This window comes from Bos mutus, chromosome 1 (genome assembly GCF_027580195.1).
Source record: "Bos mutus isolate GX-2022 chromosome 1, NWIPB_WYAK_1.1, whole genome shotgun sequence".
In the NCBI taxonomy this organism is placed as follows: Eukaryota; Metazoa; Chordata; class Mammalia; order Artiodactyla; family Bovidae; genus Bos; species Bos mutus.
In genome coordinates, this window is record NC_091617.1 from 11,890,646 (window position 1) to 11,904,803 (window position 14,158).

A 14,158-nucleotide genomic window follows, 5' to 3' on the forward strand; every position below is an offset into this window, starting at 1 on the left:
TTGTCAAGAAAATGCACTGGTCATAGCAAACACCCTGTTCCAACAACACAAGAGAAGAAGACTCTACACATGGACATCACCAGATGGTCAACACTGAAATCAGATTGATTATATTCTTTTCAGTCAAAGATGGAGAAGCTCTATACAGTCAACAAAAACAAGACCAGGAGCTGACTGTGTCTCAGGTCATGAACTCCTCATTGCCAAATTCAGACTTAAATTGAAGAAAGTAGGGAAAACCACTAGACCATCCAGGTATGACCTAAGTCATATCCTTAGACCATTCAGGTATGACCTAAATCAAATCCCTTATGATTATACAATGATTGTGAGAAAAAGATTTAAGGGACTAGATCTGGGAGATAGAGTGCCTGATGAACTATGGACTGAGGTTCCTGACTTTGTACAGGAGACAGGGATCAAGACCATCCCCATGGAAAAGAAATGCAAAAAAGCAAAATGGCTCTCATGGAAGGCCTCCAAATAGCTGTGAAAAGAAGAGAAGTGAAAAGCAAAGGAGAAAAGGAAAGACAGAAGCATCTGAATACAGAGTTCCAAAGAATAGCAAGAAGAGATAAGAAAGCCTTCCTCAGTGATCAATGCAAAGAAACAGAGGAAAACAACAGAATGGGAAAGACTAGAGATCTCATCAAGAAAATTAGAGATACCAAGGGAACATGTCATGGAAAGATGGGCTTGATAAAGAAGAGAAATGGTATGGACCTAATAGAAGCAGAAGATATTAAGAAGAGGTGGCAAGAATACACAGAAGAACTGAACAAAAAAGATCTTCATGACCAAGATAATCATGATGGTGTGATCACTCACCTAGAGCCAGACATCCTGGAATGTGAAGTCAAGTTGGCGTTAGAAAGCATCACTATGAACAAAGCTAGTGGAGGTGATGAAATTCCAGTTAAGCTCTTTCAAATCCTGAAAGATGATGCTGTGAAAGTGCTGCACTCAATATGCCACCAAATTTGGAAAACTCAGCTCTGGCCACAGGACTGGAAAAGGTCAGTTTTCATTCCAATCCCAAAGAAAGGCAATGCCAAAGAATGCTCAACCTACTGCACAGTTGCACTCATCTCACAGGCTAGTAAAGTAATGGTCAAAATTATCCAAGCCAGGCTTCAGCAATACATGAATCTTGAACTTCCAGATGTTCAAGCTGGTTTTAGAAAAGGCAGAAGAACCAGAGATCAAATTACCAGCATCTACTGGATCATCTAAAAAGCAAGAGAGTTCCAGAAAAACATCTATTTCTGCTTTATTGACTATGCCAAAGCCTTTGACTGTGTGGATCACAATAAACTGTGGAAAATTCTGAAAAAGATGGGAATACCAGACCACCTGACTTGCCTCTTGAGAAAGCTATATGCAGGTCAGGAAGCAACAGTTAGAACTGGACATGGAACAACAGACTGGTTCCAAATAGGAAAAGGAGTACACCAAGCTGTATATTGTGACCCTGCTTATTTAACTTATATGCAGAGTACATCATGAGAAATACTGGGCTGGAAGAAGCACAAGCTGGAATCAAGATTGCCTGGAGAAATATCAATAACCTCAGATATGCAGATGACACCACCCTTATGACAGAAAGTGAAGAGGAACTAAAAAGCCTCTTGATGAAAGTGAAAGTGGAGAGTGAAAAAGTTGACTTAAAGCTCAACATTCAGAAAACGAAGATCATGACATCTGGTCCCATCACTTTATGGGAAATAGATGGGGAAACATTGGAAAGAGTGTCAGACTTTATTTTGGGGGGCTCTAAAATCACTGCAGATGGTGACTGCAGCCATGAAATTAAAAGACGCTTACTCCTTGTAAAAAAAGTTCTGACCAGCCTAGATAGCGTATTGAAAAGCAGAGACATTAGTTTGCCAACAAAAGTATGTCTAGTCAAGGCTATGGGTTTTCCAATGGTCATATATAGATGCGAGATTTGGACTGTGAAGAAAGTTGAGAACCGAGGAATTGATGCTTTTGAACATGGTGTTGGAGAAGACTCTTGAGAGTCCCTTGGACTGCAAGGAGATCCAACCAGTCCATTCTGAAGGAGATCAGCCCTGAGTGTTCTTTGGAAGGAATGATGCTAAAGCTGAAACTCCAGTACTTTGACCACCTCATGTGAAGAGTTGACTCATTGGAAAAGTCTCTGATGCTGGAAGGGATTGGGGGCAGGAGGATAAGGGGATGACAGAGGATGAAATGGCTGGATGGCATCACTGACTCAATGGACGTGAGTCTGGATGAACTTCAGGAGTTGGTGATGGACAGGGAGGCCTGGCGTGCTGCGATTCATAGGCTGGCAGAGAGTCGGACACGACTGAGCAACTGAACTGAACTGAACTGATACCTCTGTAACATTTTACAGCTTCAAGTTTATTTCAAAATTACTTGAAATCTAAATTTCATAAAACCAAGGAGTTAAAGTGATAGATATAATTGTATCCTTCTTTCTGTTGATGAGAAATGTAAATGTAGCAATGTGAGGTGATGGTTTAAGTTTGAATGCATGATTATTGTAAAAACATAAAGCAAAACAGAGAAGTGTATCTTCTGATTCTGTACCGTCTTCTGAGATTATGATTTAATGTGATTTAACATCTTCCTACGGAGAAGGCAATGGCACCCCACTCCAGTACTCTTGCTTGGAAAATCCCATGGACAGAGGAGCCTGTTAGGCTGCAATCCATAGGGTCGCTAAGAGTCGGACACGACTGAGTGACTTCACTTTCACTTTTCACTTTCATGCATTGGAGAAGGAAATGGCAGCCCACTCCAGTGTTCTTGCCTGGAGAATCCCAGGGACAGGGGAGCCTGGTGGGCTGCCGTCTATGGGATCGTACAGAGTCGGACACGACTGAAGTGACTTAGCATAACATCTTCCTATTTACTTCATAATTTGACTGAAGCTACTTACCTCTTTGTAGAAACTAAGTTTTAAGGGCAAATCAAGACTGAAGATTAATGATAAAGGACAGATTATTGAGAATTTTTCATTAAAAGCCCCTGTGTTTTCTATCAGTTAATTCAACAAAGCAACTCATCAATATCACTAAAAAATGTGTTCTGTTGCATATGGGCTACAATAAACATGAAATTATCCTATTTTGATATGTTTTAACATTTTGTGTAATTATTGTAATAATTGCATTTATATTAATCACCATAGTCATTCCAAATTTTGAAAAAGTAAGTTAAATCAATTAGAAAACAGGAATATGATTCTGTATTGGTAGCGTTATCCTTGTCATCGATTAGAAACAGTCATTCCTTTTTTTAATGAGAAAACAATTTTTCCTTGTATTTTGCAACTATAGATTTACGTCTGAAGTCCTTTTACAATACTAGAACACTATATACATTTAAAATGTTGATGTCTTTCATGTGGTTCATAAGAAGTAAACAGAAATTTGGAAATGTTTTTAATTTACTTACCTTGTGACTGTTAAATTCAATTTTCTTTAACCACCAAGAAACCAATATTTCCATTAAAATACCACTTATATCACTAAAATATAATTTATTAATTTAATACATTAATATTAATAAACTTTTATTAATTATAAGTTAATTTATTTGGATAGAAATATTTTGACATATTAAAAAGACTAATATATCAGATTCTAAGAAATTTAAACACCTTTAAAGGCAGATAAACACAAACTATCACAATTACAGAACTTATTACCTCACTTTAAACCAGATTAAATGCCTTAATATTAATATATAATACTGAAGTTTAAGTGTATATTTTAACCCTTGTTTTGAACATAGACATAGCAAAATGTTTTGTTTTCTGTCTTGTCAGCTATAACCACTAAGCTGACAGGAATTTTATCTGATACTATCTTTATAGTTTTGCATGATTGTGTTGCTCTTTCATGTTCAAAACAAAAATCACACAAAACATCATTTCAAACCAGCCAAATAAAGGCTGAAGTTGTTCAACAAATGAAGTTTGATTAGAAGATAAGGCTTTGTTTTATTGTATAACTTTACTTATTCTGATATGTAGAGTCATTTAGAAACTTTTACTTCTGTGTTAAAACAATTTTATTTTCTCAAAACATCTATCAAATCGATACAATATTTAAATGTGTCTCATATCACCTACCTAATCTATTAGTGTATATTAATCTAAAGTATTGTATTATTTTAAATACAGGCATGCATATTCATCCATAAACATGTAATTTAAGTTCTCTATGTATTTCCATCATATTTACATATTTAAACGTGCATTATAGCATAGATAATATCCAACTCTCATCAATATTTATCATTCTTTTTAGAATATATTGGGAAATGAAATACTAAATTTCTTGAGTCACAGTGGCTCAGACAGTAAAAAATCCGCCTGCAAAGCAGGAAACTTGGGTTCAGTCCCTGGGTCAGGAAGATCCATTAGAGAAGGGAATGGCTCCCCACTTCAGGATTCTTGCCTGGAGAATTCGATGGACTGAGGAGCCTGGCAGGCTACAGTCCACAGGGTCACAAAGAATTGGACACAACTGAGCGAATAACATTTTTACCTTACCACCTTGCTTCTTATAGAGAGGATGACTACTTTATATAGATAAGGAAGTATATAACTCCTCCAGCTTTGAAAGTAGAAAAATAAAACAAAATAAAACTCAAAGATTATTAAATTATTTTATTCAAAGTACAGCTCCTTGAAAACTCTTGATTATGAAATGAACATTACTAATTATGAAAATAATGCATTCAGCATACTTAACTATTCCTGAATCACTCATTTTGTGCTCTCCTAGTTATCTTATGTAGACTTGAATTAATAATATTTAAAAGAATAATCCCCACAAAAATCCCCTTGCTACTAGAGGTGAGAAAAAAATAGAATGAATTACAGAATATACCTGCAAGAAATTTGTAACCAACCAAGACGAGGTCATTCATAAGACATGGTAGAAATGACTAGCTTTTCAATTTTTTTATTTATCAAAAAAATAAGTGTATATTTGTATATGTAGGCAGCAAGTGTTATTGAATATTAGATTGTGTGTATACACATAAAAGGATTCAGAGTTCAGCATGGGTTTCTTCATTTTGATTTAACTAGCTTCCCCAGTGTTTTTCTATCTTTGCCATTTGGCTTTGGAGATTTTCTAAGAAAATCACCTCGCTTGAAATAAGTTTTGAGAGTGACTCTGGAATCTTGATGAGTACCATGAATCTAAACATAATTTGAAGACTTTGCAGGGATGAATATTTTATTCCAAATCTGATATAGTTTCTGCAGCAATCTCTGTGGCTCTTCACTGAACCCTAGTGTCAGATTAGCTTGGCCAAGGTCCTTCTGGATCAATGATTGTGCAACACTGTAGACCAGTAAGTAGCAGGAGGTCACAGTGACTTTGCTCCAGTGTATCATTACAGCAGATTTGATGTTTCTTGATAGAGGAAAAGCAAAGAGAATAATTTACTTATACCCACATTGAAATCAATTAGTCTTACAAAAGCACTCAGTGTCAATTGCTAAGAAGGGTGATTAAGACTAAGTCCTTAAAGATCCATCAGGATACTAAGGTTTATGTCTTACTAAGTACATACTGCCTATGTCTTTGAAATTAGTTTACTGAATGCTATCTTAAATATCTTACAAAGTGGATGTTGGCATGTATACACAAGGGTTTGGAGACTTTTTCATCACTTTTTCAGTCATTTAGAATATGGTTCAAATTGCTAAAGTTTCCCTCAGATAGTTTTAAACCTATATAAAGGTTTTACATGTAATTTGATGACTACTGATGAAATAATACATATAAGTTAAAATTTTTGAGAGTGTTGTTGTTGTTGTTTTTCTTGCAAAATCACTGAAAGGTTATGGGTGGATGATTAACCAAAATGTAAAACTACTGTAAATAGGTATTATTCCAACAGAATTAGTCACAGTTGTGCTGAAGTTCAGGTGACTTGTAAATAGTAAGATTATTTTATTCACTTTATACTAACCAGAACCTACTTTCTTTCTAAAGCCCAATAGTCTTTTTTTTTGTTGTTGTTGTTCTTTTGTTCTCACCAAAACTTTCCTAGGTTCTTTTGTTTCCTTAGAGCCCAGTAAGACTTAATAGACTGCCGAGTATCCTATTTTTCCCTTATTTAACAAAGGAATCTTTATTGAACATTGATGATAGAAGGTATACATTGATTTTTCCTTAACTCCTGTACAAGCTTTTATGTGGTTTAACATGGTTGGGGTCATTGTAAAAGGAAAATAGTCAAATATTCTCTGGATAATTTGGAGGTCAGGAATGGTAAAGTACCTATATATTAACAGTTTAACTATGCTTCATGTGAATTAGAAAATATACAGAATTGCAGAAAATGAGCCAAACATAAATTTTCTTACTCATGTACCCCAGTGATGATTTTCATTACTTTGTAATATAGACTAAGTTGTCAGTATAACATCTGATTTGGAAGCCTTTGGCAAAGATGGGAATTAAAGTGGAGAAGGCAATGGCACCCCACTCCAGTACTTTTGCCTAGAAAATCCCATGGACGGAGGAGCCTGGTAGACTGCAGTCCATGGGGTCGCTAGAGTCGGACACGACTGAGCGACTTCACTTTCACTTTTCACTTTCATGCATTGGAGAAGGAAATGGCAACCCACTCCAGTGTTCTTGCCTGGAGAACCCCAGGGACGGGAAGCCTGGTGGGCTGCCATCTATGGGGTCGCACAGAGTCGGACACGACTAAAGCGACGCAGCAGCAGCAGCAGGTAAGGCATAATTAGTTATGGGAAAACTTTACTGTGTTATTTTTTGTTTCAGATTTCAGATGTGTGTAATCAAGTAAACTACAAACTATATGACAAAATCATCATCTAACTAAAGGTCTGGAGAAGGAAATGGTAACCCACTCCAGTATTCTTGCCTGGGGAATCCCATGGACAGAGGAGCCTGGTGGGCTGCTGTGCATGGGGTCGCACAGTTGGATATGACTGAAGCAACTTAGCATGCATGCATTGGAGAAGGAAATGGCAACCCACTCCAGTATTCTTGCCTGGAAACTCCCAGGGATGGAGGAACCTGGTGGGCTGCCATCTACAGGGTCACACAGAGTCGGACAGGACTGAAGCGACTTAGCAGAGTCAGCAGCAGCAAGTAGAGGTCCCATTATGCATTACAGAGCCATAGAGTGGGCTAATCTTGATTGGCATGTGAATTTCTTCACAAAATTTCATATTTGCATTTATCTTCATGCTGATGGAACAGTCTAATTCAAGATTAAGGCATAAAACTACATTGTCTCAGGGAATCTATTTATTAAACTAATTATTAATAAAAGATGGAGATAGTTGAATAAATATCAATAATAATAAAAGTGTAACCATCTCTATAGGTAATCACTTCTATATAGATGGAATAGGCCATGTAGAATTATAGAAATTATTCTCTGCATATTCATATAGCATATCTTCTAATTCTCCTATATACCTTATAGAATAATTGCTATTAACACTTTTTCAAATGAAGAGATGAAGTTTACCAAAGAATAATTAAACTGTTTAAAATTTAAGAACATGTATGAATGAGAGTTTGGATTTAAATATAAGACTTTTGTATCTAAAGCTCTTGATTATTCTACTCTGGAGACTGAATGATTAAATGTGTCAGAGTAATTTCTGTGTCCTGGGAAATGTAGGCAAGATAAAGGCCCTTTGCTTTAATTATACTCATGAAAGTAAAGGAATATTTCAGGGAAAGAAAATCACATCACCTAAATCTTAGGGGTTAAATAGAAACTTTACTGCCAACAAGATAACTGAGGTGACTATACTGGTGAGTAGGGAACAGAATATATCTCAAGAAAATGAAGAACATCTGATAAGAGATAAGACCTAGATTTTTAAAAGGTCATAAAACAGGAATGGTGTTGGCAGGAGATGAATTTGGAAGTTATAGTGAAAATGAACAGAAATGAAAGTACAACCAGCAAGAATCTACCACAAAAACCAAAGGAAAAACAATGTTGAAAGGGAAGATGGCAGTGAAGTCTCAAATATTAAAAAAGGACTAAGCTGAAATGAGAACACAGAAGATGCTGTTATATTTTAGTACACAAAAAGTGTCAGACTGTCTTCAAAGAGGTAATAATATAGTCAGAGTGAAGGACTGAGAGCTAATGAGTGACTATATGATAAGGAGAGGGGGCAACAAAGATTGAATCACCAAAATCAAAGCAAACTGTAACCATTCATTATACACAATTTCAAATAAAATGCTCTATGACTTTTATAGCATTTCACACACAAGAGTTGCCAAGAGACTGAATTTTTAAGTGATATTCTTAACATATGAATCTTGAATGTCACCTTACATATTTTGACCTTTAGAATTATTTTATCACATTCTTTATGCTACCCACTATTTCTACAAGATTGATGGTTTTCTTTTAATCCTAACATGATGTTACATTTATAACATTGTTCAACTAAAATATCATTGTGTTTGCAAGACTTTGTCTTTTCAAATCTATTTATCCCTACATCAGTGAAAATATTGAAAATACTAGATGCTAAAGTATGGAAGCAGAAGACAAAAAAAGATTGATATTTAGAATTTTCTTTAAGTGAAGCAGAGGGTAGAAGTTGAACTCAATCACTAAACTCTTTAAGAATTCAGATTTGAAAGAAAAACTAGAGTCCATTAATTCAATATGTTAATTTCCTCTCATAAAATACTACCAAGGAGTCTCTGTTTGCACATACTATACAGTATTATGTTTGCACATTGCATTACACAGACTTAGCTCTAAGTGGGTAAAACTGAGTTATTTGTTAACCATCAGCTGAATATAATTTTGATATTAAATGAGGAGAAGACACTGTACTCTGTACTAGGAACAGAATGATTTTTAAAATTTATTATTTTTTTAATTTTTACAGATTTTCTCAACTTAAAAAATAGTCACAACCTAGAAGTTGAGAGTTATGTTTTATTTGGTGGGAATTTTTAGGACTTCAAGCCTGGGTGATAACATCTCAAGTAACACTGAGAAAATTATTCTGAGGAGGTGGGGGAGGAGTCAGGTCATATGGAAGTTTGCAGTAATCAAAAGAGTCATGTTAAGTAAGGAAAACTAGATACCTCAAATTAAAGAATTTATTGTTTTTCCAGGTATGGGAAGATACAAGAGTCTGGGCTTACTGAAATCATTCCATTCATATGAATCTCATCTGTCTGGGGCCAGCATACTTCAGTTTGATTTTTCACATCCCTTGGTTTGCTGTAGGAAGTGGAGGATGGCTGCTGCCTATGCTTTTCATTTCCACTCCCAGCTCCTACGAACAGTGGGGAGTGACTATGGTTGCCAGATAGCAGGCATTGTTCTTACTGGATACCCCTGGGCTCAGAAATTCACATGGAATCACTGATGGTTGCGACATCCTTGTTTACTGATATGGCAGGGGATACTCCGTTTCAACACATTATAGATATTTAACAGCAGATGCAATACAGACTCAAGCTCTCTAGTTTTAACTGGTTGAAAGTATAAGAAGCCAACCCTAATTGGAACAACCACTCTATATCCTTGAGTTTCCCTCCCCCCCCCAAGGTGAGAGCACATGGAAATGCATATAGCATTTAACATGTCGGGGGAGTGTGTACTTTCCTCAGTTCTGTCTCACCAAAGCAAAGCTTTGAAATGGAGGACCAGTGTTACAGCTCTGTTACAGCTCAGTTTTACTTGGCAAGCAAAGGATAGTTCACTCTTGAGGCATGAGGGCCGGTTGACCCAAAAGGAGAGGCCTCAATCCACCTTGGCTTCCTCCTTTTATATGTTTGTCTGCTCCCCCTCTTGAGCTTTCCCTATGCAAATAGGGCTGGCCAAGACGGGGGTGTGTTTGTTTCACCTGAATTTCTTACTCCAGTTGGGCTTCCTTTTGTTCCATTTTCACAGGCTTTTCCCTTTCTTTGTCTTTTCAATTCAGTTCAATTCAGTCACTCAGTTGTGTCCGACTCTTTGTGACCCCATGAATCGCAGCAGGCCAGGCCTCCCTGTCCATCACCAACTCCTGGTGTTTACCCAGACTTATGTGCATCCAGTCGGTGATGCAATCCAGCCATCTCATCCTCTGTCATACCCTTCTCCTTTTGCCCCCAATCCCTCCAAGCATCATGGTCTTTTCCAATGAGTCAGCTCTTCGCATGAGGTGGCCAAAGTATTGGAGTTTCAACCTCAGCCTCAGTCCTTCCAATGAACATCCAGGAACATCTTGAACATCTGGAAGTTCACAGCTCATGTATTGCTGAAGCCTGGCTTGGAGAATTTTGAGCATTACTTTACTAGCCTGTGAGATGAGTGCAATTTTGTGGTGGTTTGAGCAATCTTTGGTGTTGACTTTCTTTGGGATTCAAATGAAAACTAATGTTTTCCAGTCCTGTGGCCACTACTGAGTTTTCCAAATTTGCTCGCATATTGAGTGCAGCACTTTCACAGCATCATCTTTCAGGATTTGAAATAGCTCCATTGGAATTCCATCACCTCCACTAGCTTTGTTGGTAGTGATGCTTTGTAAGGCCCACCTGACTTCACATTCCCAGAATGCCTGGCTCTAGGTGAGTGATCATACCATCCTGATTATCAGGGTCATGAAGATCTTTTTTGTACAGTTCTTCTGTATGTTCTTGCCACCTCTTCTTAATATCTTCTACTTCTGTTAGGTCCCTACCATTTCTGTCCTTTATTGAGCCCATCTCTGCATGAAATGTTCCCTTGGTATCTCTCATTTTCTTGAAGAAATCTCTAGTCTTTCCCATGCTGTGTTTTCCCTCTATTTCCTTGCATTGATCGCTGAGAAAGGCTTTCTTATCTCTCCTTGCTATTCTTTGGAACTCTGCATTCAAAGGGGAATATATTTTAGCCACAGCCATTTTGGACTCCTTTTTCCTTTCTAACTACTTAACAAACTGATAAAAGTGGTTGCAAAAATAATCTTTGGTTAGCAAAAACTTGTATTTAAAGTAGCAAAGTTATTTCCACAGGCAATACATTTTTTTAAATATGTAAAAATTATATATTTCTTTTTTTTATGTCCCATTTCTTTTTATTTGAGGATAATTCCTTTACAATAATATTATTTATTTATTTATTTTTGTTTTGCCAGTAAAACAGTTTTATTCAGAACGGCAAAACAATTGCAGTATAGCACATGCAAGTGTGGTGAGCCACTTGCAAGTTCCATAAAGTAAAGGAGAGAAACTCATACAGAAAAGGATGTTTGGAAGGACTATTATAAACAAAAAGTCCATTGGAGAAAACTGGGAGTTCATAGTATAGTGGCTTTTCTTGGTTGAGTTTCGACAGTCTCGCCTTAGCTGAGCTGAATAATTTCTTTCTTCCTGCTCCTGGTGGTAAGAGGGTAGTGTCACTTCCTGCCAGAAATGCTAAAGAGATCTCTTCCTCTTGGGATCTGTACTGACCTCAAGTTGTACCTACCTGAGAACTCCTCTTTCAACTTCCCAGTTACATTTTAGCAAGATTTCTCTAAAATTTATAATTTCCCTTAATTAATCATAGTTTTGCACTGTTTCTGTCTCTAACATTCCTTTCTTGTATTATTTTTGTTAGAATGTCTATCTGTCTTATTATATTACCCGTTTTGCATGCTCTCTGCTTTATCCATTGGAGCTTTTAGTATCCTAATTATGATTGTTTTAAAATTTTGGTCTGATAACCAATAACCCTACCATTTGTAGTTTTGATGGTTGTTTTAGCTCTTAAAATTTTGTTTTTTGCCTTTCACATGACTTGTAATTTTTTTTTTTTTAATTTTAGCTGGACATGGTATAGTAGAAGCATAAATAAATAAATAAATAAGCTTCTATAAGCAGGCTTTAGAACTTTGGTGGTAAGCTATGGGGGCAGAGAAAGTGTTCTGTGGTACAATGCTTGGGTCTCTGTCTTTTAGTGAACCTAGGCCCCTGAACTGTGAACCTCAGAGTTGTCTTTCATTTTTCCTCCATTAGGTTGAACATGATGGCTAGAGTAGGCAGGAAGTGGATATTTTTTACCCTGGGTCACTTAGGCTCTTATATTACTCCAATAGTTTAGGCACCAATTAACTAGTTTTCCCTTAGGTCAGGCTTTATTAAGAAGAACAAAGACTGTGGTACATTTACAAATGGTGTTTCCACCTGTCCCCACACACCTCCCCCTACCACTGCCTCAAGCACAGGATATTTTTCCTCACATATTTACTGTGAGAACCTTGTAATATCTCTGAGGATCCATCTCACAAAACTTAGAAGGCTGACAAATGAGTTGGTCTCCCTGAGATTTTTAACTCTCTGAGTTCTTTACACTAAGCCTGTAGCAATTCATCAATTACATCTGAGATTTTCCTATCATGTTATTGGGTCCTGTGTCTACTAAGTCATGATTCCCTGTATTCACCTATATTTCTCTGCTATTTTGGGGACAGTTCTTTGATCTGTGTCTTCCCCTTTCTTGCAAAAAAGAAGTGTCCATTTTTCAGTCTATTCATCTTTTTGTTGTTGTTAAGATAGTAGGCAACTTCCAAGCTCCTAACAAGAAGAACTCTCAATTTACATTTCGAATATCAGAGTATATTTGGGTTTTAATATAAGTGTTTTAAATATAACTGTATATTTCTTGTATTTATTATAGCATGATGCCTCTGGTGTTCTTGATACATCATAACATGACAAAATATTTTAAATAGTATCTGTCCAAGATTTGTGATTTTCTTCTTCAAAACTATGGGATTATGTTTACTACACACTTATTTAAATAGAACCCTTAATATTTTATACACCTTGATTTTGTATTACACACACACACACACACACATATATATATATCATTTTGTATTATAAACCTTAATAGTGTATTATGACTAAAATATAAGCCAAGTAAATTCAGATATCTTTTCTTTCTTGTGATCCCTGTATTGTCAATACTTAATACAAGACCTGTTACATAGCAAATGTACACTAAATATTTATTCAGTAATCAATTACTACAGAGATATTTAATATGTACTATTCTTGATGAAAGTGAAAGAGGAGAGTGAAAAAGTTGGCTTAAAGCTCAACATTCAGAAAACGAAGATCATGGCATCCGGTCCCATCACTTCATGGCAAATCGATGGGGAAACAGTGGAAACAATGTCAGACTTTATTTTTTGGGGCTCCAACATCACTGCAGATGGTGACTGCAAGCCATGAAATTAAAAGACGCTTACTCCTCGGAAGGAAAGTTATGACCAACCTAGATAGCATATTCAAAAGCAGAGACATTACTTTGCTGACAAAGGTCCATCTAGTTAAGGCTATGGTTCTTTCAGTGGTCATGTATGGATGTGAGAGTTGGACTGTGAAGAAGGATGAGCACCGAAGAATTGTTGCTTTTGAACTGTGGTGTTGGAGAAGACTCTTGAGAGTCCCTTGGACTGCAAGGAGATCCAGCCAGTCCATTCTGAAGGAGATCAGCCCTGGGATTTCTTAGGAAGGAATGATGCTAAAGCTGAAACTGCAGTACTTTGGCCACCTCCTGAGAAGAGTTGACTCATTGGAAAAGACTCTGATGCTGAGAGGGATTGGGGGCAAGAGGAGAAGGGGACGCCAGAGGATGAGATGGCTGGATGGCATCACGGACTCGATGGATGTGAGTCTCAGTGAACTCCAGGAGTTGGTGATGGACAGGGAGGCCTGGCGTGCTGCGATTCACGGGGTCACTAAGAGATGGACATGACTGAGTGACTGATCTGATCTGATCTGATCTGATTCTGATAGAAATATTTCCATTGTGACAGAATTAAAATGTGTGTGAATCCTAAGTTTAGAATTTAACTTCACATGTAGAATATACTTACATATTCTTTAACCAAATATGTTCTTTCAAAGTATTTCTCCTCTTAGTAAGGTAAAAATGTTATAAAACATGTATCAAACAAAGCTGAAAACCCAGCTTCTTCTGTTCATTTGTTACACTTTTCATCTCCACTAGGCTTATTCACCTCCAATACTCCTGCCTGGAAAATCCCATGGACGGAGGAGCCTGGAAGGCTGCGGTCCATGGGGTCACTGAGGGTTGGACATGACTGAGTGACTTCACTTTCACTTTTCACTTTCATGCATTGGAGAAGGAAATGGCA